Source organism: Coenobita brevimanus, chromosome 52 (assembly GCF_032717465.1).
Source record: "Coenobita brevimanus isolate Jiangsu-jjx chromosome 52, ASM3271746v2, whole genome shotgun sequence".
NCBI classification, from domain to species: Eukaryota; Metazoa; Arthropoda; class Malacostraca; order Decapoda; family Coenobitidae; genus Coenobita; species Coenobita brevimanus.
Window position 1 is genome coordinate 39,343,042 of NC_137005.1, and position 12,230 is coordinate 39,355,271.

Genomic DNA, 12,230 nt, shown 5'->3' on the forward strand with positions numbered 1-12,230 from the left:
CTCATCTCCTATCCTTTCATACTTAATCCCTTATCCTGTCTTCCCTCACCCTCCCCTTCTTCTCCCTCACCCCTCACCCTCTCCTCCCTCACCCCTCACCCTCTCCTCCCTCACCCTTCACCCTCACCTTCCTCACTCCTCGCCTCCTCTCCGCCCCTTCATATTTTCCGCCACTTCACCATCCCCTCTCTCGCCATATATATTTTTTCCCCTTACTTCATAATGCTCAAGGCTATTTCTTACCTCTGACCCTCAAGATATGCCCTCTCCCCTCTTCTCTTTTTCTCCCCTTGTTCACCTCTCTCCTTCCTGCACGCCGTCACTCTCTTTCTCGCTCCTTCCTATACCCTCTTTTATCTTTTCATGGTCACTCTTCTCTTCCTCATCATTTCCTGTTCCTCTCTTCCTCCTTACTCCTGACTCACACCTACCACTCCCCCTCCTCTTCCCCTCACCCTCTGTTTTACCGACCTTTCACAACCTCCCTCACTACACACTCTCCATCACAACTTCGCACCTTCGTAACATTCTCCTCTCTCACCCTCGGCATATCAAGAAGCTTACTGTACATGTGGTGGTGCTGTGAACCTTGATGCAACAGCTGCGACATAATGTTACTCGTGAGCCAAACCTCCTCATATTTTCCTGCACCTCGACGTGGGAAGGACGCTGGCCCAGTCCTGGTGAGGCGCTGATTACGACAAGGGGGAGGGGGGCGGATTCCGACATGGTGCATATATTGTACTGCATGGTACCTAGGACGGCCCTACAGATTAAGTCGTTAACCTGTGGTACACTGTTGGCCTGGCTAGATGGACCGGAGTTAAGCAGCAGCAACAACAACCCTTAGCCATTTGTCACCTCTCACCTCAGTCCTCACACTCCCACACCCCTTCTCTCCCCCACACCCTCTCTTGTTTTCCTTATTTCTGACCATTTTAAAGCTCCCTTTCCTTACTGTTTCCTAATTCCTTTCCTCACCATTGTTTCCTCCTCACCCTCTCCTTCTCCTCACCTCGCCCTACACCCTCTCCCTCTCCCTTCGTTCCCCTTACTCTCTCCTCCACCCACTATACTTCAACCCTCACCCTCTCTTCTGCTTCACCTTCTTCTCCTCCTCTCCCTCCCCTTCCCCTTATAATTTCTCCTCACCCTCTCCTTCCCTCGACTGCTCTCACCTCTCTCCTTGTCGTTTTATTATCCTTCTCTAAAGCTCATTGACGTAGATATCAGTCCTGCTCATCTTGTAGTAAATAGCTCAAAGAAGACTAGCAGGTATGTTACTGTTACTTTACTTTGTACTCCTTTGGATTCCTTTCCGCCTCATCTCTCACCAGTTTCACTCACTCCATAATTTCCTACAGTGTTCTAAACTCCCGTCTCATTTCACACACTTTCCTTCTACTTTCATCTTCCCCTCTCTTACCCTTTCCTCTCCCGTTCCCCTCTTTCTTTTCACGCTATTCTCCTTCCTCTACTCCCCCTCTTGTCACCCGATCCTCCTCTTTCCTCTCATTCCCCTCACCTTTCAAGCCCTCTTTCTCACCCCTCTCCCTCTCTCCCTTTCCGCAGTGTTACCAGAGTCGAGGTCGTACGTGTGATGAGATGGGTCAACTCTCGGACGTGTATACCCTATTTGGCCCCTGTCTCACCTATAAAGGCGCCCCTGCCACCCTGCCAGGCTCCTACCACGGCCTCTACATCAAACTGGGTAAGGCATTATGACCTGCATTAAAGCCGTATTCCAGTGGGGCTAGGACACTGTGTAGCACCTCTTCCTTAGCGATTTATACTATGGAGATGTTGATATTCTCTTATATATGATGTACTCGTATAGGTTTTTAATATAGGCAGTGCTTATGGGTGGTTCGTCAGTAGTGCTTCACCTAATACTCACATGGTGGTACCTTAGCGTGGTGCGAGGAGGGCTCAGACTGCTGGTGTGGGTGTGGGTGTGGGTGTGACAGTGGGAATAGGAAATGGATAAGTAATGGGTATGGGAGAGGGTGTGACAGTGGGAACGGAAAATGGATAAATGATGGATGTGGAAGTGGATGTGGCGGTGGGAATAGGAATTGGAGTAATGATTCATGTAGCCGATAACGTTGATTGAGCCGTGCCCGCAAAACACAAGAAATTCCCCAGCGGAGTGGAGAAGGAACGTTATGTGTGGGCCAGTCTGTCTCTCCACGTGTAACTTAAATATTCCCGTCCATGATAGTGTACCAATTCTGTCGATACTAAACTCCTTTTACTCTAACTTGGCCTAAAATTGCCATCTCTCCACCTTCATTGCTGAGCTGTAAGAATAGAGTAACACTAGAATATGATGCTCGTCACGAAGAAGTGCTGTGGAGAGGATGTAGAGCTGTAGTATTGTCTTCCATTGCATGTTAAGTAGAATAAACCGCAAAAGGACAAAACTCTGGGAAGAGTTAGAGTAAAATTAGCATGACACTCACGTTCCCATGCCTCCCTCTAAATCAAATCGTCAGGCGTTGGTTTGAAGAGGAAATGGAAGTTGCCCCGACCATGAAACGGTTTATGGTGACAATATTGACACTGTCAGCCTTCTAAACCCTACGAGGCTCCTACTATGGTCTATACCTCAAACTGTGTATTAAATCGTATCTGGATTTCTATGGCACGTATTCTCGTCCCTGACACCTTCTTCTAAGCGATTTATTTTGGTTATTACACCTTACTGTCCTCTGTATTATATAAATCCTTCTGATATGGCCATACTCAGCATAAATAGCGTGCAAGAAGATGATAACCAGCCATATCCAAAAATAAATCGCTAAGGAGGAGGTGCTTGGAGACCCCCACAATCGACTAGTATACGAGTCCAAGAGCCGTAATCTAGTTATTTTAGAAGCCTTTTTAATGCATTTTCCTTAGCGATTTATTTCTCCCTATTTCATCTTAACTCTCTCAGGCTCTTATGAAACACTCTTAGCTGTGTTAAGCCGTCTCACATTTGCTGGAATATACTACAGCTGTACTGATAATGAAGGGGTTAATGGGTACAGTATTAACACACTCGGGTTCAGCTGAACCGTCCATCATTAATAGGAAGAAAGTGCCAGAGTTGTCCCGAGCATGAGAAAGTTAATGTCTTATGTGTAGCATTTTAATACGGGCAAAGTTATATACGCACCAAAGACTAGCATATAAATGTTCCGTTAAAGACCGTATGCTTGAACGTGAAACCGTGAGGTGGAATGTAGCCCCCTAATTACTGAAGGTCATTTATATACCACCTGTGGCTATTACGTATGGTTAGCCTGCATCCCATGTTACAGAACGCAGTCAGCAAGCATGCAGGAAGGCCAGACATGCTCCATCACCATCACGCACCGCAAGAATGAACACATAAAATTCGGGGTTTGCATTTCACTGTGTAATTCCAGGGTTAAGCATACGGTATGAAGGACCGTATTTTCGTCCGCCATTGAAGCTCCTAGCACTTCTTCCTTAGCGATTTATTTTTGGGTACGGCTTCTTAATACCATTTTGTATGTTATTTATGCTGAGTATGGTGGAACTGGAATGATTTAAGTGACAGAGAAGAGATTGGTAAGGAGTTGTATGCAGAATAAATCGCTTAGGAAGAGGTGTCAGGGAGCCTCCTTAACGGACGAGAATACGGACGGAAACCTCTTATCTTACTAGCTTTGGAGCCGTATTTTTCGTTAGGAGCTTTTTCTCTTCCTTTTCACCTTTCGTTTACCTGTTTCTTTTTGCATATTACGTCAATAGAGTCTGTGGAATTTATGCAACCTGTACGTCAGTGGAGTGAAAGGGTTTAGTAAGGTCCTGAAATAAAGGAAAATAAAGCCACATAAGTCATATAAACAGCGTATCGGTAAAAATTAACCTCTTTACCACGGGAGAGTCTAACCGAGCTGAACTAAATCGCATACTAACAACAAAATAACACAGGAAAAATGGTAATTGAGGTGAAGTGGCTAAAACAGAAATAGTACTTCAGAGAAAGCCGACGTGAGGAGAAAAAATCCGCCAGGAGAATACATCCGTCAATGAAACAAGGGAGACGTCATCACAGTAAAAGGATTTAGAGTGGAACGTGAAAAATCAATAGCCACGGAGGAGGTGTTAGGGAGTTCCTAGGCCTACGAGAATGAGGTATGTAGGTCGCGTCAATTACAACTTTCGTCGCCATTACACAACAGCTCACTCCTTCACCTTAATATTTCGTTTATTTTTTTCAGTGGTTCATCTACCTGTCCGTGTATCTATTTGTGTATCTATCTATCGATTCATTTATCTATCTGACAGCCTATTTTTCAACTCTGCCACCAGAATACTTTCAACTTTTCTGCCTCTCAGCATTTAAACATTCCCACACCCCACAGGTAATCTCTTAGCTCCCACAGGCCCTGTGCGAGGGATTTTGCTGGTCGGACGCTAGGCGTACCGCTCTCTGCCTGTCGGCTCATAGTCGCGAAGCTCATAGGTCCCTACCCCGGGGTTCCCTTCTTTATTAAGATTTGAAAATGCCCAGTTCCGTCCTATATCGAGGACGCGGGGCACGAAGAAGTTAAAACACACCCTGACTTAGACACCTTCCTCATTACATTTACAAACTAGATAGCTCTCTGAGAGCGCATACCTATGCCAAATTCCATTGCCATTAAAAAGGATCGGGATTTGGATCCGTGGATAGAATCCGGTTCCGGATCCTGATAAGCCCCCAAATTTAATCAGGTCTTTCTTGGTCCATGACCTACCTATCCATAAAATTTCATTGAAATTCATTGAAAACTTTTGGAGATATTGTGCGGGATACTCCCGATCCGGATCCGGATCAGCCCCACAATATAATCACTTCTTCCTTAGCCCATGGCCTACCCTTCCACAAAATTTAATCAAAATCGGTTCATAAGTTTTTGAGTAGTCCTACTAACATATACAAGACAAACAAACCGACAAACAAACGAACCAACGCGGGCAAAAACATAACCTCCTTGGCGGAGGTAAAAAAGTATCTGGCAAAGTATCTGAGAAGATCTCTCTCTCTCTCTCTCTCTCTGACCACATAACCTATCTTGCTTATAATTTCTTCACCTAGATGTTCTATTGATCCACATGGCCTTACAGCTCTTTCCATTTAACTCTCTCTCTCTCTCTCTCTCTCTCTCACGTCTATTTTTGCCTCCCCTTTCATTCCCCTCCTCGTCTCTTCATTAAGGTGGCCTGGCGCTGGAAAAGTTTATTTGTCAGATCAGGAAGTGACGAAGGGAATGAGATGGGATCGAACTTGTGACTGTGAGGATGTATGCCCTCCTTCCGCTCCTCTCTCTCTCTCTCTCTCTCTCTCTCCATTTTTCAGTCACGTGGTTCGTCTAGTGACTTATATTGTGTACCAACTCCATGAAACTTATAACAAACTTCTGACTCCCAATATTACTTCCTTCTCTCTCTCTCTCTCTCTCTCTCTCTCTCTCTCTCTCTCTCTCTCTCTCTCTCTCTCTCTCTCTATCCCTGTCTTTTTCTATCTACCTCAACGAAACGTCAGCTTTAATACCTGCTAAGAGGGCTGTACTCTAGTAATGTTATTCCCTAGGCAGATGATGTGATGCTACTAATTGTCTGTCTGTCTATGTATGTAGTTATTTGTCTATCTATCTATCTATCTATATGCAGTACATGAATGAAGCATTAGCTGAAATACCGACACACACACATAGATAGATAGATAGATAGATGTATATGACAGGCCTATTGTAATGTTATTGCTTATGCTGATGATTCGATGTTAATTTCTGTGTCTGGTCATGCATGTATCCAATTATATATCTTTCCATCTATCTATCTATCTATGTATCTATCTGTGTGTGTCTATATGGCTATTTATATATTCACCCATGTCTGTCTGCCTGTCTATTTATCTCTGTCTGTCTATATATTTATCTATGTATTTATGTCTGCCTGTCTTTCTGTTTATTAATCCATCAGTCAGCCTGTCTGTCCGGCTATCTACCTATCTATCTACCTACTGTATCTATGTATCCATCTCTTTCTTTCTTTCTTTCTTTCTTTCTTTCTCCATTACCGATGCATCAGTTTAAATATTTCCAAAAATAAAGCTGTGATGATATTTCTTATACATATCATTTAGTGTCACTGACCCCTAAATCTTGACTAATACAGGTTTTAATATAAGTTAACACACCAAGCGAAATATACTGGCTTTAGCTCCAATGTCGTATTATGTAGTTCATTTTGGCTGCCTCCAGACGATTATGTACAGCTTTGGAGAGACATTTGCAGCGAAGGGGTTGGGAAAAGCCTAGATTAACACCTACGTAGCCTCATCTCTTTCTCACAGCTGAAGGAAATCATCTGTAGGTATCAAGAATATAGTAACTGATACGTCATAAGGTTCGAGGAGTTAAAAATTAAGACTAAATATATTTTTACAAATTTTGGCGCCTGGTGGTTTAGTGGGTAATTATTGTGCTCCAGTCGGAGTGAGCCATTGAAGGTTTCAGTGTGATTGGGGTTTATCGCTCACATAATGCCACTCAGGGATGATTGAGGCTGGTCACTCTCATCTTAAATGTCAGGACCAACTGCCTAGCCCCGGGCTTCTTCGCTCCTCATGGGGCAACGCAGGATTGGATGATGGATGGATGGATATATTTTTACGATTTCTGAACGTTGTTGTGGAGAGATTGGAGAAAAACGTAACACTGGAACCTCAACTCTTATAAGGTCTGCTGTTATTGCTCTTGTTGTTGCTGTTATTATTATTGTTGTTTTTGTTGTTGTTGTTGTGGTCCAGGCTTATCTGAAACCTGAACATACTTTGCTGTAGTCCATCTTCTTCCTTTCGGGGGATAGGGAGGGAGCTGAGGGACATGTGTATAGCCGGGCAGCGGATCCACCTAGATTTATCAGTGCCACCACACGAAGTCCTCCCTCTCCAGAACGACAGGGGCAGTTAGAGAAATTAGAGCCATTGGTCGTATTACTTATTTTAATCTCGAATATAACACGATGGAGAAAAAAAAAATGTCAGAGTGAATTTAATTGTATTTTAAGAAAGTCGACAACATTGACAGTATACAAATTTCCTGTATGTTTTTCAGAGCTGTTGACTGAAAGCTTTATATAGTTACACTGTTTTTCTTTGGTTGTTCTTAATCTCTCTCTCTCTCTCTCTCTCTCTCTCTCTCTCTCTCTCTCTCTCTCTCCTATACTCCCCTCAATCTGGTGGTTTATCTCCTGACCTACAGTAACTACCAGGCCTCTCTATTAAACTTTTGACAGTCCTAACTTCTGACTCTCAATCTTTGCCCAGTATTATGTCTGTCTGTGTGTCTGTCTATATTGTTGTTGTTGTTGTTGCTGTTGTTAAAGTTGTCTTCTCGTGCAGGCCACCATCCTCCTTGCTGATGATAGGGAGGGTGCAGAGGGACGTTTGCATAATTGGGCATCAGGACCACCAAGCTTAGTCGATACCAGAACAGGGAGGCGTCTCTTACCAGTACCTATCTATCCCTCTATCTCTATATCTGCCTGTCTATCTATCTATCTATCTACATCAACAATACATTACCCAAAACACTTTCATAGAAAGAGGGATATACTCTCTCACTATTACAGGTTACGCATGTGATTTCACCTGCAGTAATACAGATTCCAACTTAAAAATATATATATATATATATATATATATATATATATATATATATATATATATATATATATATATATATATATATATATGCGCTTCAAACATTAACACAAGTAACTCTGAATGCATTATAAATCTATATCCAGTATTAGGAAAATTCTAATTATTGTTATTATAGATTGTTTCTGTTTCTGATAATAATATTACTACTACTACTACTACTACTACTACCACTGCTACTATAAATAATAATAATTAAAATAATATTAAAAAAAATAATAATAATATTCATACATTCAGTTCATTATCTAATCAATAATATATAATTCAAGAGGATATATTTACACTGTCCTGAAAAAGCAATATAAAATTCTCGATCAAATTATATTTCACATCATCAACGAAGGCATAATTATTGTTAACACTAAGCATGCCATGAACCACTCTTAGCCAAAAAATAAAATAAGATAAAATAAAATAAATCGCCTGCATTAGTTGTCATACAATACGAGAGTTGTTCCGTTCATGGGAGGAGTGATGGTGGCGGTATCAACACTCTCAGGCTCCTATGACTCACCCTACGCAAAATTTAATAATTTGGAGTTTGCTAGAAACGAGACCATGAGAGAGAGAGAGAGAGAGAGAGAGAGAGAGAGAGAGAGAGAGTCATCAGAATTCAATATGACCTCTAAATAACGCTCCATCAGATACTCACATGACAGTATCTTAATGTGTTACAGGGATGGCTCAGTCGGCTGGTGTGGGCGTGGGTGTGGCAGTGGGACTAGGAAATGAATAAATGATGCCGGGTAGATACTGACACCACTGAGCCGTCCCCACAACACACGAGAAAGCACCGGGTGGAGTGGAAGTGGAGCGTTTAGTGTGGAAGTAGAGCAATATATATAGACCATCGTGTACTACAATATTCATAAATGCCTGGTGTTTGGAAGCTGATTATGAGTGACACTAAGGCTATTACAGTCAGATTAATGTGTCCAGACTAATAACAAGGCGTTTAGTGAGTTTCTCTGTGATATATGTATAAAGCGTACCATATATTATGTCTTTAGGAATATAATAGAGTGATTATATACCTATGTACCTACCTATGTATTAGTGAACTCCTGTGAATTTACCTGTCTCTGAGCTGATTTGAAACATCATTCTTTTTCTTATATTTCTTGACTTATTTTTCACGCTGGTGGTGGGAAAGGTCACCCATCATCCGCTCACTCGATGTAGTGCTGGTATCGGATAGCTTTACATCGGGTTATTGTTGTTGGGTAACTCTGATCTGTTTGGCCGAGCAACCGCAGGCACGAAACCACCCCTCCAGTGCCGTTCCGTGTGGTGAGCTGATGTTCCCTTGCTTAAGACAATTTCTCGCCACAGCGAGGCGTGGGAAAGAGTGTGGAAATTTGGTTGCCGGATGGACACTGCATACGTGTGTCTTCACCCAAATTAACATGGGCACCATAGCAGGCTCCATATCACCCGGTTCTTTGGTTATATGGTTACCACCCAGCGTTGTAAATGGTTTCTTGGGCTACAGGAAACTATTAGGCTTGTCATACACTGTAGAGTTACCTGACGTGGAAAGAAAAGTAATAAAAAGTTACAAGAAGGATGGATGAAATAAGAAGAATGAAGGGTAGACACAGAGAGGAATCTCATAGGTGAACGACGAAGTAGGTAGAACTGCATCAAGTGAGTGGATGATTGTCATTACCACCTACCTCCTCTGCATTGAGTGACAAAACAAATGGATTCTTTTAAACCAGGAAGCTGTGTACTACGTCGGGTAATAAATATATAACCAAAAACCGTCTGGCGATTTAATGGTTGAAGGAACTCTAACTAGATTGAGCCTGTACGGGGCTGATTGGGGTTCATTGATCACATAATGCTACTCAGGGAAGAATGAACCTGGTCACCCTCGCCTTAAATGCCGGGACTGAGTAGCCTAGCCATGGACCCCTTCGCTTCTGATTAAAAAAAAAAATAAGACTGTGTTGTGGAAGGATGAAATTTCTTACATTCTCACTCTACCTCCTCTCTCTCTCTCTCTCTCTCTCTCTCTCTCTCTCTCTCTCTCTCTCTCTCAGCACCATCCACGCCAGAGCCCCGGTTCGCCCGACAGTGTTTTCCTTGCCTACATAAATACAATTAGCCTAAACTGCACCATCCTACCTGCTGTTGACTTAATTAGCTGTTTTTACCTGACTCTCTTAGTTAACATAATTTTTACCCCCTCAACCTTCACCACTACACCTGCTTGAAAATTTACCCACCCACCTTTTTCTCTTTGTCTGTCTGTCTGTCTGTCTGTCTGTGTCTGTCTGTCTGTCTGTCTGTCTGTCTGTCTGTCTGTCTGTCTCTGTCCAAACACTTTTACTGTCATTTTTAAAAATTTGTCTTGCAATCATTAACATAATACTCCCCCCTCTCCCCTCCATGTCATTATCCTCTTCCTTCCCCTCTCCCCCTCCCTGCCATCATTCTCTCCCTTCCCCCCTCCCCCTCCCTATCATCATCCTCCCCTTCCCCTCCCTCCCTCCCTCCCCACTCTTACTCCCAAAGCTGCTCATCTCCACCTCCCTCTCATTCAGTCATGTCACTTTGATGTCTCTTTATATCATTTCATTTTTTCTGTCCCTCATACCTTCCCCCTCCCCTTTCCCCTTCATTCAATAGCCCTTTCTCTCTCTCTCTCTCTCTCTCTCTCTCTCTCTCACACACACACACACACACACACACACACACACACACACACACACACACACACACCACCATTTATTTTGTACTTCGCTGTCCACAAAGCCAACACAATCACACCCCCACCCCATCCCTACCTCTGAAAGCAACCCACCTTCCCACTCATCTTACTTAACTTCTTCATTACGGTGACGCGTTTGACGATTCCCTCTTACTACTCTTCCAGTAATTTCTCCTGATCCTCCTCCTCCTCCTTCCCTCCTTCCCTCCTTAACCCTGCCACCAAATATCCTTCTCTCAGTTTCCTACCTCCTCCTCTGAGCTATGGCCTCTTGCTATAACTTCTTCATTGCTACCAACATTTAATTATACTGTGATAGAGCCTCTTGAACAGAAGCACTATCATATTATCTCCCCCACTCTCTTCCCAGTCATTAATCTCCCCATCCCTGAATGCTATATCCTCACCCCCCCACCCTCCCCACCCTCTCTCTACTTTACTGCATCTCCCCAAGCCTCCCACATCGACCCCAACCTACCCCACCTTCCCTGTCCCTTCCCCAACTTCCCACACCTCCCCACCCCACCTCGCCATCCTCCATTACCTCCAGTCCCATCTTCATTATCCTCTCTTCCTTCCCACCTCCTCCAGTCTCTCTCTCTCTCTCTCTCTCTCTCTCTCTCTCTCTCTCTTCCCTACTCTGAAGATCCGAGTATTGAAAAAAATAAAAAAAGCTTATAGAAATAAATCTGAAGTTGCCCATATGTTCTAATAAGGGACGTGAGATGGGGAGAGAACGGCATTGATTCTCTCTCTCTCTCTCTCTCACGAAAGTTCTAGTAATTAAAGGACAGTGATACATATTACAGGCATCTCTCTCTCTCTCTCTCTCTCTCTCTCTCTCTCTCTCTCTCTCTCTCTCTCTCTCTCTCTCTCTCTCTAATCCTGGCCTCCCTTTTCAGCTCGTCTCCCTGCTAATTAAGGAACAGGAATGATGGGACGAAGGCGAGAGATGTGAATTGGAAGATACGATTATTTGGAGGAAGAGGAGGAGGAGGAGGAGGAGGAGGAGGAGGAGGAGGAGGAGGAGGAGAATGATGATGATGATGATGATGTACAGCAAAATTAAGATGTTGCTAATGATGATGATAATGATGATGATGATGATGGTGATGATGATGATGATAAGAGTTAGAATATTATGACGGAGAAGGAGGAGGAGGAGAAAAAGACGATGAAGGACGAAAAACAGAGAGAGAGAGAGAGAGAGAGAGAGACGCAGAAGCCCTTGGAAAATGGGAAGGGCTTCTTTCTCATGCACCCAAACGGGATATCTCCAGCCCATTCCCATATATATTCACACACACACACACACACACACACACACACACACACACACACACACACACACACACACACACACACACACACACACACACACACACACACACACACACACACACACACACACACACACACACACACACACACACACACACACACACACACACACACACACACACACACACACACACACACACACACACACACACACACACACACACACACACACACACACACACACACACACACACACACACACACACACACACACACACACACACACACACACACACACACACACACACACACACACACACACACACACACACACACACACACACACACACACACACACACACACACACACACACACACACACACACACACACACACACACACACACACACACACACACACACACACACACACACACACACACACACACACACACACACACACACACACACACACACACACACACACACACACACACACACACAC